This window comes from Tympanuchus pallidicinctus, unplaced genomic scaffold, assembly GCF_026119805.1.
Source record: "Tympanuchus pallidicinctus isolate F22 unplaced genomic scaffold, pur_lepc_1.0 scaffold7, whole genome shotgun sequence".
Lineage (NCBI taxonomy): Eukaryota > Metazoa > Chordata > Aves > Galliformes > Phasianidae > Tympanuchus > Tympanuchus pallidicinctus.
In genome coordinates, this window is record NW_026294791.1 from 11,192,066 (window position 1) to 11,205,725 (window position 13,660).

Sequence of the window (13,660 nt, forward strand, 5' to 3'; positions counted from 1 at the left end):
GTCTACATGCATATTTGCAAATAGGTAAGAGGATTTTTAATGGGAGTATCTAAGAGAACTCAAAGCGCAAGCAGTTGCATTTGCTTTAGAGAGAGTTTGAAATATTAATCTTTTACTTGAAAAAGTAATATTGAATGGCTTCCAGTGGGGGAATTTCCTTGGGAAAAATTCAACTGAAGCATCTCTGCTGTCTGTCAAGATGGGATGGGGAATGATATGTTGTTTGGCTCACAGACAGTGGAAAGAATAGCTAAAGGTTTGTATGGGAAATGTTGAGTCCTGGCCTGAACCACTGATTGAGCACCTGGGGAAAGGACCCTGTCAGCCCTGGGAGCACAGGTGAAGGCAATTCATCAGTGTGATTGGAAGGGGTGGAATCTGGCTTCACCTCTCTTAGATCTCATTTAAGGATTGATCCCTGCTGGGGAAAGGTCTTTTTCTGGAGATCCCTTCTTGGTGAAGATTTCCCCTGTGAATGCAGAATCTTCTAATATGAGTGAGTAAAACCTCTTCCTTTCCTTTATAGCACATTTCTATTGTGCTGGTCTTTCTGTCATTACAGCTTTGTTGTAAAACTTTTCTGGTCATGTTAGTCTGTCTAGTTGCTACAAGGCTGCTTTGTAGTGCATATGTATGTGCAATGTAAGCTGTGGCTGTAAAGGAAGCATCAATTTATTATTTCCAAATTTCTAAGTGCTTAACCTTCCCTTTGTCTTTAATGAAGGTTTTTATTGTTTATAGATGGGGTAGAGGAGCTTGCCCTTGGTTTCATTGCTCTCATAAAAATGTATTAAGAAATACAAGTAGAAGTAAGTTGAAAAGGTGTTTATAAGCTAGAGATTTTCATAGGCTGCACCCAAGCAGAATTTTGTTGGAATGACAGTGCATTTGTGACTGTGATGAAGGAAAATCTTATGAAGATCCCGTGGAAGAGCTTATGGGAGAAAGCATAAATGTGGTTTGGAGGAAATCCTGCTTGTTGTGGAACAGGGCAGTGAGGATCTCTATGAAGGCAGGGATAAGAGTAGATACAGCTTTCCAAAGCAGATAGAGTTCTTGGCTAGACTTAGATCCTCGCAAGCAACAGAAAGCAGAGATATGAACTATTGACGAATGCCAGTCTGTTTGGTGTCATTTACATCATTAAGTTCATGGGATGTACTGATGGCAGGCAGACCAGTAGGCAATCTCTGCCCAGAGGGCATCTTTCCATAGATGGAAGCACTTTACAGAGAGCCTATCTGCTGGTCTTCCTTCCTGTTCTGCTCCGATAAAATGGTTTTTGTTCCTAAACTGCTTCTCCCAGCCACATAGGAGAGCTTTAAGTTGAAGCTGCTATTCTCCTTTCTCTTTGTGTGTGCCTGAAGATCCTGGAGCTTGCTGTGTGATCAAGCTCACCACGAGGGATGTTTCATATTGGCTATGCTTATATGATGGACTACATGTGTTTTATTAGTTACGCTTAAAAACGTACTAAAAAGCACATTCCTGACATTTGGTTTGCATTGTGACTGAAACTGATTTATGTTCACAGTGAGAGGAATTGGTATCACTAATTGAGTAAAACTTTTATTAATGTTTCAAAACTACAGGAATTGATAAGTTATTCATGGCATTTAGTCAGTTTTCTTGATGTGTGTTAAAGCCTGCTGGCTGAGGGAGAAAGTGGGGGAGGAATTCCTGTGAGCTCAATATTAACTCAGCTATCTTTAATAATGGGCTTGTCATACTAACAAATACTTTCTTCATCAATGTCTGAACTTCTTTTGTTTGTGAAATTTAAAGGATTTCCTCTGAAGATATGAGGAAGCACACAGTAGAAAGTTACTTAGAATGTATGTTTATGAAGGGTGATATCTTTAGATTTTATTCACTATTTAATATAGCTTTTATCTGCTAATGGCTTACACTATTTTCCTTTTTAAATTCTGCATTCCAAGGTTATCATAAGTGGATTCTCTTCCACTTATTTGATGTAAACGGCATGAATTTTACTGCTTGCTTTGGGTGTTTTTAAGAAAACAGTAGAAAAATCCAAAACAATTGAGTATAATGTTCTTACCCATCTGTTTTACAAGAAGTTCATAGATGAACAGATGGAGTCAGTACAAACTAATCACTTTATCTGTTAAATTTTGAAATGATGACAGAGTGCTTAAAGTCTGGCTCTGTACAATGGAGACATAAGGGTCTAAAGAAGCTAGCACCTGGTGGGTAATTTGGATAACTGTTACCTGTGAAGGAAGATGGAATCGCAAAATGCTGCTCTGGTGGGGCCATTGGTTCATCTGGTTTATTTTGCTTCAATGGTAATACTCCCCATGTGGGGAGGAGCAGCTGATGTCTGCCCGAGTGATGTCAGTAACAGCTAGAGGTGTGCTCTGTTCCTCAGATATTTGAAAGTGGAAAATGAAAAACTGGTGTGGTCTAGAGCAGAACAAGAAAACAAGCAGCTGGTCACGCTTTCCATCTGATCCATAGGTTTAACATAGAATAGGAAAATCCTACCTCATGTAATTGTCCTCAAGTATGCCTTAAGCACAGCATATAATTTCTAGGATGTCTGAATTAAATAAAACCATCCAACCACTTGTTTATGTAAAATAGAACAGAAGTATTTAGGCCTGGTTAATGATTTAGAATATCTTGCTGGCCATTGTGTCAACAAATTAACAGAAGAGATGTTTGGGAATTTAATGTACTGTGTAAGCAGTTATACAGGACAGCTGGAAGGAAATACTTTTTCCTCTTTGGAAAGGAATGGGGAACTCCAAGGTGAATTTTTTTGGCCTGACTTTATTTTGGGATTCTTTTACGTAGCCTGGAAACTATCCAGTACAATGTTGTCTGTGTGACATCTATATAGTAATGTTCCTGGCGTACAAAATACGGTATGGGTAGTTCTTTAATACCTAAAACTTCACTGATTGTGTAACTGTTCAAGTCTGACATTATGGAGGATAATGTCTGTAAAAAGATTATTGAGCTAGTGTGCTCATCCTTCCAATGTAGCCAACTCCACTGCTCCCCTCCAGCAGCATTTTAAGGGAGCATTTCCTCACATAATGCTAACAATGCTTACAAGCACTCAATTACCTGAATTGCCAGTTAATGGACTGTTACTGTCTGTGATGCTCCTCTCATGGGAGGAACTGAGGTATTCCTAAAACAGCCTCAGAGCTGACAGGAGAAAATAAATCCTCTAGATCTTCTGCTCAGCTAAGTATGCTAGTCCTCATTTGAGATCGCAACCTTCAAACCGATGTTTTTCTTCATCCTTTCTCAGTTTTAGGGATATACTAATTCTGTCTATCTGGGATGCCAAACTTTTGTTATCGTCTGCACTGATAGTGTTTGCTGTTGTCTAATAAATGGAGTACTAAGGTAGCATTAAAGTGCAGACACCCATTATTTGGGTTTTATTTTTGCTTTCCTCTGCATTTGCATTTTCTCAGGAATTTTACCAGTCTTTGCAAACAGTGCATTCCTAACTTAAGATTTCAGTTAAATCTGGATTTAGAAAATGACAGTATTTACTTTAGGACTAAGATTTGCAGTTTGTAATGCTGCATGTTTTAGTGTGTCAATAGAGATGATTCAATCAATTCTACCAATGATAACCCGGGGGAATTTGTCTTAAACCATATTCTGAGGAAAACTGCTTAATATCATGCCACTGCATGACCTTCTATAATATCTGGCAAGCACGTAGTTGTAGAGTCTTCCTGATTTATTTTTTTTTCTCTTAGGTAAAGGAAAATAATATAGGACTTATGACCTTTTTTCTGTCTTTTTTTTTCTTTTCCTCTTACTGTGTTTTCATGCTTGCCTACATGCTTTAACCATGGCACCATTTGGATTCCTACAGAAATAATATTCAATCTTTGTTTAAATCTATTATCTTAGGTACTATATTCTTCAGAGATAACATTCCCATTCCTCCTGCCTTTTTTATTGCTGGAGAGCAGATAGCTGAAGCATCAATTTCCAGGTTTGAATGTGCTTTTAACTAAGGCTTTGATATAGTTTAAAAAAAAAAAACAACACCTATTAAAAAGCATCAGTGGACAGCTTTGTTGTTTATATCTGTTGCACAGCAACAATACTATGAATTCCAGAAAACCGGAGGTGGCAGAAATGTGAAAAACACAGCTACAATCTGGAAACTTCTTGGCAATTCTGACTACTTCCTTGGCTTGGGTGTTAGAGTCCTCTGTAATGTCAAGCCAAGAATGCGTGCCTTTAAACTTATATGTTGTACTGCTTTTCAGATGTTGTCTTTTCATCTTCTGCTCTAATATTATTTTTCATTTCTCTGAAAAATTCCTTGGAGTTACTGGCCCTCTTGTTATCCTTTCTGTTTATGCTGTGAAACCTCTGTTGATATACCCGAATTCTTGCAAAATGTTAGAATCCTTTGAAGTTCTTACATCTTTCCCCAAAAGCTGGGGTTTGTTTAGTGATATTTTACCCTTATGTTTTGCTTTGCAGACTTAAAGTTTGAAATTCACATTTCTGTATTTATCTCCCTCATTATTTGGAATTTTTTCTTTTTTTTTTGTTGTTGGGATACTATTCAATCTTCAAATTAAACTAACTTCTGCTTGCCAACATGTAATTTGTGTTTGGTTGCTCTCTTTTATTTTCTGATTCATTCAGCATACAGTATTTATAAATTGCTCCACCTTGAGCAATCTGTCTTCAGCACAAATAATCTACTGTTGAGGAAAGGCATATAAACGGACCTTCTGCTATAGAACAGGTTGTCAGATGCATCTTTGAAAGTGTTTACAGGACAAAGTGCATTAGTAAAACCATAATAAGGCACACCCAACAGGAAATCACAGTCTATATTTATTTCTTGTTTCCTGAGTTTGATGCAGAAACACAGCCTTGAACAGCAGTGGCAAAGGCACAAAGCTGGAATTATAAATTTCTTTCATATGTATTTGTGCATTAGAAAACAACACTTCAGCACACTTAAGTGTAAAGGTTTTGCCAGGAAATATCTGATATCGTGGAGAGTATCAGGTTTCTAACAAAACTGAATCACATGGGTGTAATCAGTGAATTAATGAGCAGAACACAGGTGTATGGAACAATTACCTTTTGTTTTCTTTGTTATGGTGATAGGATTTCTATTTTGTGTAAGTATATTCATAGATTTTTTTTTTTTGAGAGAGCAAGTTCCACTGTGTACATTCTATCAGCAGGGCTTAGTGTTGCAGGCTCAGTTACCATATTTGCTCCTCCTTCTAAACTTAAACTGGCTAAAGCTTGTTCAAATCATCTGTGAACATACCATCCTCCCTCCTCTTCAAAGCTACCAATTTTGTCATTTATGCTAGGAGCCAGAATGAAATGAAACGGAGTGATGAAAACATCAAGAGAAGCAATCTTCTTCCCTCTGCATTTCACTTTCTGCCTTGTTCTCTCTTATTCTTCTTTTCTACTCTTTGCTCTGTCACCTCTTCCCTGCTTCATTTTCAGCTCCTCTTTTTCTTCAGTGTTAGAGTAGAAGGCATTGTCCTTCAGGAGCAAAGAGACAACAGAAGAAAGATGTGGTAATTTTTCACTAAAAACATGTTTATGTAAATTTATATATAATACATATTTCACAGATACAGCAGACTTAGCAGCCTCTTGGTGTTTTGACATCACATTTGTGTTTAATGCACCCATTCTGTGCCCAGATTTTCTTTTTGAAGTGAAGGTGAGATTGTCAGTTCTTGCTATCATATACAACGACTACTTTGTTTGCTTTCGATTATTTATTCTCTCTGTACATGAATGGTCCACATTCAGTAGTCACAATGGTGACTAATGGCTGAGTGTACAGTAGGAGATGTAGACTTTAGCATAGTAGGACATCAAAGCTAACACACAGTTATATGTGTATTATGTCCATTTAGTCTCTTGCTCATGAAATGATGCATCACTCTATGCATAATAATTTTGAACGAGGGTGGAATCTTGTCTGTTATATTACCTGTATCGCTGCTAAAATACTTTTCACGTAATTTGTGGTATATATTTTTTGACTGAAAGCTTTGGTACACCTCAACTCTCACAAAGATTAAGTATCCAGATCTTGCTTGCTTTCAGGAAAGTCAAGAACTACCAGTAATGATAATACCCATCAGAGGACCCAGTAAGCTCCAATCCTGCTTGAGTCTTTAAAAAACATTGCATCTGATTCTTGGTTACCATCTGATATTTCTGCATTTCGTTACAGATTTTGGAGAAGGGGGAAAAAAAAAAAAAAGAGTTGTCTGGAGGTGTTTTAGGACTAGTAACAGATTGTGTGGTATCATTTATTCTGAGTTGTTTTGGATACAGATGAATGTTTATACTTATTTTTCCCTCGGAAATTCAAGTAGAGAAATATTTGTCTAAATCTTTGTATACTTCTGTCTAAAAGTTGCAAATGAAATTTAATGTAGCTTGCTATGCTCCAAAGCAAAAGTTTAGGAGGAAGCACAGCATTTATATGAAACTGACAAAGGGCTCTTCTAAGCCCTGATAGCCACATTATAATTTCTGTATCTCTTGCTTACTGAAATCTAAAGGAGCAATCTTTCATTTAAAAAAAAAATATCTGATTTTATCAGAAATTTTCAAAGATGGCTGTAATTCAATAGTAATACAGTAATCATTTCAGAAAAGATATTCAGATGAAGGATATAACTTCTCACATTTTACATTCTCCTCACCAGGATCAGAGTAGGAGAAAAACAGTTTCAAATAATTTTGGAAAAAAAAATCCTATTTATTGGTGAAGTAGCACTTGCTGTAGCTGACATGATTTTTTTTCTTCCTATTGTACACTGAGAAACAAATTCCTATTTGCTCAACATTAGTTTAAGATTATTTCTGCATGAGGAAAACCTTAAAACAATAGAATTTCCCTGGATTCAAAGGATTTGTGCTAATGAAACTAGGCTCATTTACTGAGATCTGTGCTTTGTTACTGGCTTGAGAAATAGAAGCTAGATTTATTATGGCTGGAGATGCTTCCACTCATCCAGTGAGCTGAGGTAATGAGGTTCACATGTCTCATTTCTGAATAAACTGGATGGATGTAGATTAAATTAGGTGTTCTGCCTAATATTTGTGAAGCCTGTGGTATAAAGCTATACACACAAGCTTTATGTTTCTGTAAGAACACCTCTCTCACTCCTGCTCGCTTGGTGACATTTTCACATCTGGTGTTTGAAAGCTAGGCCCAATCACTAGTGATATTTTTCAGGGACCTGACTCTTTCTGTTCCATTTTCAGATTAGCAGTCTAAATACAGATAGGGCCAAAGAGTTTGATTATAAGTTGTCTCTTTTTGTTTTAAATCCCTTAGAAATAAGGTGGAAGGAGTAACCTAGTTATGGTACTGGGAGTGTCTGTTATACTGCCAAATGGTTCTAAATGCTTCATGCAGTGGAATGGTAAAAGATGTAAGGAATAAGGAATAAACACATTGCCACCACCTCTGACTTTAGAATATTCCTGGGACAGACTTGTTATATGGCTGCTGTAGTGGCCAGTTCTTTCTTGGGGGTGATATTATCACTAAACTTGATCTTTAGAAACAAAGTCCTGCTTTCTAACGTCTGAATGTCAGTGAACTGACATGCCAGTGACATCTCATTCATGACTTGGGTAGGGACTTCCTTTTAAACCTGAAAATGATTTTAGAAATCTACTTGAAGTGTGTGTTTGTAAGTGGTATCTTTAGCATCAGATGATCTTTGTCTCATAGCCATGTGGATAGGAGTCTGAAAACTTTCTTGTTTCTGTGTGTCTCGGTTTCTATTCTGGTCACTGCTATCATTATAAGCAAAAGTCAAGGTCACCCTTGACTTTGCTCTTTGTCCATTTTGGCTGTGCTTACTTCGCAGCTATTCCCAACGTGAAGTAAGATTTTGCTGTTTTCAGGAAGAAGGTGATGCTGCTGACATCTCTTCTGGACTTCGATTTGTCTACATCATGATCACAACTTTGATAACTTTGATACCACAAGATGTTCTGAACAGTTACTGAACCTATTAAAAACCTTGAAACCATTAGTCACAGAATTACTTCTTTGACTGAAATAATATTTCTATAAATTCTCATGGCTGTACTTATTTACAATGAATTGTTTCTGATATTTACAAAATAGTTTTTTATGGTCAGTATTTCTTGGAGCTGTGCTTTTAAGAACTGTTTCCAGAAAAGTAATTTACTTAACGGAGGAGCCCATGTGAGATGTTCTATTTTTCTAACTTTTTAATTGCTTTTAAAATGGTTTGTTTCATGTTTTGGTGTTCTGCTCCAAATAGCTTTTTATCCCAAAGTGCTAGTCCAAAAACAGGTATGTGATGCTTCTTAAATTCAACATGGTACTTCAGAGATGTAGTGCAGAGAAGAAAAATAGTGAGATCATAAAATATTGGTATTCGGTGTTTTTCAGTGGCTACTATTTATGTCCAAAAAGTTGGGGTTTCTTATGTTTTTTCTTTTGTTTATCTTTGTCCTTCTATGTGAGTTCTTAAAATCAGTACAGATTTTTTTCCTTTTCCTCAGTTGGAGGCATATGACTAACAGGTGGTAATACTTGGGCTCCCAGTTGGCACAAATACTGTTCATAGTCCCCTTTACTCACACCATTGCTGGGCCAACATGGATTGCAGGACAACACAGTGGTGAAAAGCTCTTAGTGTACTGATAGTTCCAGATATACTTGGCCTAAGGTGACCAGTGAAACACTTATTTCTGACAAAACAGAAAAATTGAAGATGTGGGTCTTTCAAACGTCTTGTGGCATATTTTATTGCCCAAGCAAATGGAGTGTTAAATGTTCAGCTTAATGGAGAAGCCTTTGAGAGAACATCTGTAATATTCTCTTTACCAGTACAACCAGATGGGTACAAATCAGAAATAAGAGGAGATAAATCAGACAACTGCAGTGTTATCTCCACCTCTTTTAATTTTTTTTTGCCTTCTTTGCTGGAGAAGCAAACTGATCTACTGCCTACAACTGATCTTGCTTGGGATCAAAGGCTTGACTGAAAATACTTCAGAACTGTGCTCATACCATAGTGCTCAGGAAACAGTGTATGTAGTTTGCAAAGGAGAGAAAATCTTGCAGCATTTTTCCTGTAGGTATGGTGTTACATCATGTATGAAAGTTAGATTCAACCTTGAGTACATCTCAAGTGTTTTAGCCTTCATTTTTCCCTGCTTTGGCAATTGGATTTTGCATCAGAGTGAATGTCTGAACACCACATTTCAGTGGCACAAAATGGAGCATGAAAAAATAAGGCAGTTTAAACCTTTTTATGAGCCAGGAAATTACACTGACATAAAAGAGCAAAAGTAGCTTGCTAAAAAGGAAAAATGAGTAAGGCTTTTTTCTCTTGTATTCTCAGCTCAAGTTTCTTGATCAAGAAAAGCTAGATTTAAATATTTTTAAAAGATAATAGAAGAAAGCCTATTTTCAGCTTGTCTTTATAGTCACACAATACAACCTATTTTCTCAAATACTGACAACTGTTTTTTCCTGTTCATGTTTAAGCCTTCGATATAGGTATTGAATTCCTAGCAAAATGGCAATTCCTAGGAGAATATTAATCATAACTGTGTGCTTTGGAGCTCAATATTTCAGGCTAGGAACCATTTCAATTTTTCCTGCTCTGAGGCTTCTTGTTGTTCTTTGAGGAAGTACATTTTATGGTATTGCTGTTTGTTGTACTTGTCATTGAAAGTGCCAGGTCTGATGTATGGAAACTTTGTTTCAAATATTTTTTCTGTTAAGGTTGGAAGTAAGTGATCTTCAAGGTCACTTCCACCTGAAGCCATTTTATGATTCAAAGATTCACTCTTTGAATGTGTGAGATGGTTGGCGATTAATGTTTCTGAATCCTGTGCTATCGCATGCCTTAAAATATTCACCTCACTGTTCTGAGTAACTTGAGTTGCTTTTTATCTTTGTATCTCTTTATTGCTGACTGATATAAATTAAACTCATAAATATGATTTAACAGGCTGCTTGGGGGGGGGGGGGGGGGGAGGACTCTGCCCTGCAAGTATAGAGTAAAATCCACTATAGCACGATTATTTTTTACCTATAATTTGTATTGGTTATGCACATCTATAAGCATTTCTGTTCAGTTGTTATATTTCCTGAAAAAGGATTGTAGCCCAAATGAGTAGTCTATACAGAGCTACCTGAATGTACAGATCTTAAATTATTTTAACACCATTTAGCTATTTAAAGACAGCATATACTCTATTTGGATTAAATATATTTATTTCTGTTAGATTAATCTAACCTCTAATGTTAACTGAGATGTGATATTCTGCCTCTTATAGTTCCTCTATAATGGCTATATCTCAAATGGCTATACCTTGAAAACATTCATCTATCTCTTCTATGCTAACATAGAGAAAAATGACAGAACTTGAGACACAAATTAATTTTTAAATGTTAATAATACAATTTTTTAAATACCTCTACTCTTCAAAACTCACAGTACATGTTGGTCCCAAATGATGCATTTCAAAAATAAAACACAATTTTCTAACATCTGTTTTGTAGTTCTTTGTTTTTTAGATACTCTTTTTGGCAATGGGTAGAGCCCTGTGAAATCTTCCTTCTCCCAATCTTCCCTCCTAGGAGAACTTTATGTAATCAGGGTTCATCTATTATCAGGAAACACAGTCAATTTTATTGTGACCTGTATTGTGGGAAACATGTAGTTACATTACTTTTCATATTTCCTTTTCATATTGGCCCGCTCCCAGACAAGATTTAGGAAGATCAGAATCATCTGGAACTGTACTTTTTTGTTGTTCTAGTTTTTGCCAAATTTCCAATTAAAAGCATTCAGAATGCCAGCAAGTCATTCCCCCACCCCCCTCTTGTTTAAAAGTAGCTTTTAAAAATATTTTTGCACTTATGTAACTTCATTTTCAGTGTGCACATCAGTTTTGGGAATATTTTCTATGGAAATCTTAAGAACACTGCACAATTTTTATAGTATGGAGAGATGCCAGAAATCCTATAATGAAGACAACTATAAAATTTCTGAAAGAACAAGATTCCAGTACTGAAGTGAGCAGAGTAGGACCTCAAGTGTGGGTCTCTTCCGCTCCGTGTGAATGTATTATCACTGGAATGTTATCAATCTCTTTTGTTTCCTAGAGGAGGTTTGTCAAGAACAAATATTAAAACCTTAATGTTCCCAATGAATGATGTTCCTGTTTCTTTTTTCCTTTTGATTCATCCTAGGAAAATGGGAGAGATTCAGAGGTAGGTTAACTTCACAGTACTAAGAGCACTGCCCTAAAACTAAAGCATGCAATTACAGTCTCAGTAACAACTTGGAAATGGAGAGTTTCCCTGTTAAATTAAAGAAGAAACATACTTTTTCTTTCCATACACAAAAGAAAACTGCGTAAGTTAGACCCTGAATGGTAAAAGACTTGGTTTGGTCACTGGAAAGCTATTCACCCACTCTGTGATCATTTACTTGTTAATTTCTGAGGCAGAACTAAGCTGTGTGAACCATTAGGCTTTCTGTAAAAATTCGAACATTTCTGAAGAGAAAGATCTTAATCTGACCTCTGGCCTTCCTTAAAATTCTTGAAAGAGGGGAAAAAAGGAAACAACCGTGGCTTATCACACTGAAATGATGAGAGCATCTCAATCTCAACTAAGTATTTCCCCTCTGCACTTTGAGCAGCAAGGGTAAATGGGCTCTTTCTTGTTGTCTCTGATCTAGAAACTAACAGAAACCTCTGCAGTGCTCTATATATGCTGAGCTGGGAGGTGGGCTAATTTTTTTTCTCCCCCTCCCCTCATGTGGAGCAGGAGACACAATGGTTGACCTCAGGGAGGCCACCACAAAGATATCAATGAGGAAAAAGAGAAGTTTAAGGCATAGGAAAAACAACTTTCTGCGATTAATATGGCAATGTAGTAATGGTTTAAGAGTGCAGATACAGAGGGGGAAACTCATGCCTGCAGTACCCCGTAAAACTGGGGCATTGATGATGAATGCTTTTTTAAAATAAAATAAAATTAAAAAAACACACCAAAAAACCCCAGCTCATGTGAGCTTTTACAGCATTTTGAAGCTCTTCACATCGTAAGTTACCAAGAGAAAGATGAGTTTTTGAAAGCAATGATTAAATAAATGTAATGACAGTCCATTCTGGGCATCTGTTTAGCTGTGGGGAATAATACAGTCTACCTCAAAATGAATGAAGGAGCATGGAAGTATGTAATTCTCTAAATAATGGCCATAAAATATTTCTCTGCAGAACTCTGGATCCAAGGGTTCTTGTCTCCAAAGAAGTCAGAATGGAAAATAGCATATGTGTATGTTTCCAACTCTGATTTTTCAGAAAGTGGTGAGTTTTTTTTTTTTTTTTTTTTTTTGGCCTGGTTAAGTTGTATTTCTGAAAAAAAGTGAGAAACTTTCTGAAGAACAATGCTTTGCATTTTTCTGTGAATAGTGGATCCTAGCGAAGAAAATGGCATCACTGAGGCTTCCACTGAACCTTCTTAATATGATTGATACAATTTTTCACACATTTTTAGTATGATGCATCTCTCTGATGCCTTCCTCAGGTTCAGTTTCTGAGTCTTCTGACTATGAAGCTATTGAATGGAATAAGAGGCAGTCTCAATCCCCACCTTGTTTTTGGCAAGGAGAATATTTTTATGTGGCATATTAATCTTTTTATTCTGGCACATTTCCTTCACAGGTTATATTCTATGCAGGGATACTTTGGATTTCTGATATTAGGACATGTTTAGTATGTCCTCGAGAGACCTGCTTTGGTAAAGCAGAATGTGTTGTCTTTGCACCCTGAGCTGTACAGGGTTTAATTCTGTGCTTACGTGAATTGCTCAGCAAAGGGGATTGCCTGAGAAGTCAGTTTGAAGTCAGATGCACTAGAGTTTTGTTTTTTTTTTATTAAAAAAAAAAAAGGTAATGTTCAGCACAATAGAAAATGATGTCAGGGTTACAGCTAAGCTTCAAGGTTGTGGTTTTAAGGCATAGAGTAAGGAAGTAACTGATAGGTATAGATGCTGCTGGAATATCGAAGAAATTTTTTTTTTTTTCATTGAGATGCAAGCATTTCCCAGGATTTAATATTGGCTTCACATGCTATAAGATCATAGGCCACCTGGCTTACAGCTCCTTGGGGGTGGCTTTGTCAAAATGACTTTTTTTGCAGGACTGAGTGTGCTGTGGGGTGAGGGCCCAGCCCTTCCTACCGTAGTTGCTCACAAAGGACTATGCTCTGAAGCCAGAATATGATGATGAATCTATATGCACATGTGTATTTATATTACATACCTATTCCTTTTGCACTGGACGACTGTACTACATAGCTTTAACTGGTTTTGAGAGGTTATCAATCCACAAAGAACCATTTTTGTCATTACAGATACAAATTTCTTTGCTCTTTAATAGAGTAGTGTTTTTCTTCTGTATACAAGTTGTGTTGGGGTGATAATCCTAAAATAATCTTGTCATCATGTCTTTAATAGTGAATTAAATTCACCATTAAATTCGGCTTTTGCTGAATTTTCTGGACCTGCTCAGCGATGCCTCTTTCATCTTTCCTAGAACTGAATTGTTATTGGGACTTATCTAATACTTTGCATAAG

General features: G+C 36.7%; 1 long non-coding RNA gene across 1 annotated transcript in view; it reads left to right on the forward strand.

Annotated features, from left to right (window-relative positions):
- Positions 1–420: 420 nt before the first annotated feature.
- LOC128072379 (uncharacterized) overlaps positions 421–13,660 on the forward strand; it is a 40,671-nt gene continuing 27,431 nt past the window's right edge. The window contains exon 1 of the long non-coding RNA XR_008202236.1: positions 421–496. This is a non-coding gene — a long non-coding RNA (uncharacterized LOC128072379). The remainder of the gene's footprint in view (positions 497–13,660) is intronic.